The sequence below is a fragment of the Limulus polyphemus genome, unplaced genomic scaffold (assembly GCF_000517525.1).
Source record: "Limulus polyphemus unplaced genomic scaffold, Limulus_polyphemus-2.1.2 Scaffold5244, whole genome shotgun sequence".
NCBI lineage: Eukaryota > Metazoa > Arthropoda > Merostomata > Xiphosura > Limulidae > Limulus > Limulus polyphemus.
The window spans coordinates 62,999-63,813 of record NW_013670854.1 but is presented as its reverse complement, the minus strand read 5'-3'; positions in this window follow the sequence as shown (position 1 = coordinate 63,813).

Here is an 815-nt window from a genome sequence, read left to right as displayed (position 1 = left end):
GCCAGTAGAAGCTAGGCTACTTGTTAGCTGTTTTGTTGGCCAGGAGAAGCTAGGCTACTTGTTAGCTGTTTTGTTGGCCAGGAGAAGCTAGGCTACTTATTAGCTGTTTTGTTGGCCAGTAGAAACTGGGTTAATTGGTAGCTGTTTTGTTGACCAGTAGAAACTGGGTTAATTGTTAGTTGTTTTGTTGACCAGTAGAAACTAGGCTACTTGTTAGTTGTTTTGTTGGCCAGTAGAAACTAGTCTATTTGTTAGCTGTTTTGTTGGCCAGTGGAAACTAGGCTACTTGTTAGCTGTTTTGTTGGCCAGTAGAAACTGGATTAATTGTTAGCTGTTTTGTTGGCCAGTAGAAACTGGGTTAATTGTTAGCTGTTTTGTTGGCCAGTGGAAACTAGGCTACTTGTTAGTTGTTTTGTTGACCAGTAGAAACTAAACTACTTGCTAGTTGTTTTGTTGGCCAGTAGAAACTGGATTAATTGTTAGCTGTTTTGTTGGCCAGTAGAAACTGGGTTAATTGTTAGCTGTTTTATTGGCCAGTGGAAACTAGGCTATTGTTAGCTGTTTTGTTGGCCAGTAGAAACTGGGTTAATTGTTAGCTGTTTTGTTGGCCAGTGGAAACTAGGCTACTTGTTAGTTGTTTTGTTGACCAGTAGAAACTAGGCTACTTGCAAGTTGTTTTGTTGGCCAGTAGAAACTGGATTAATTGTTAACTGTTTTGTTGGCCAGTAGAAACTAAGCTACTTGTTAGTTGTTTTGTTGACCAGTAGAAACTAGGCTACTTGCAAGTTGTTTTGTTGGCCAGTAGAAACTAGGCA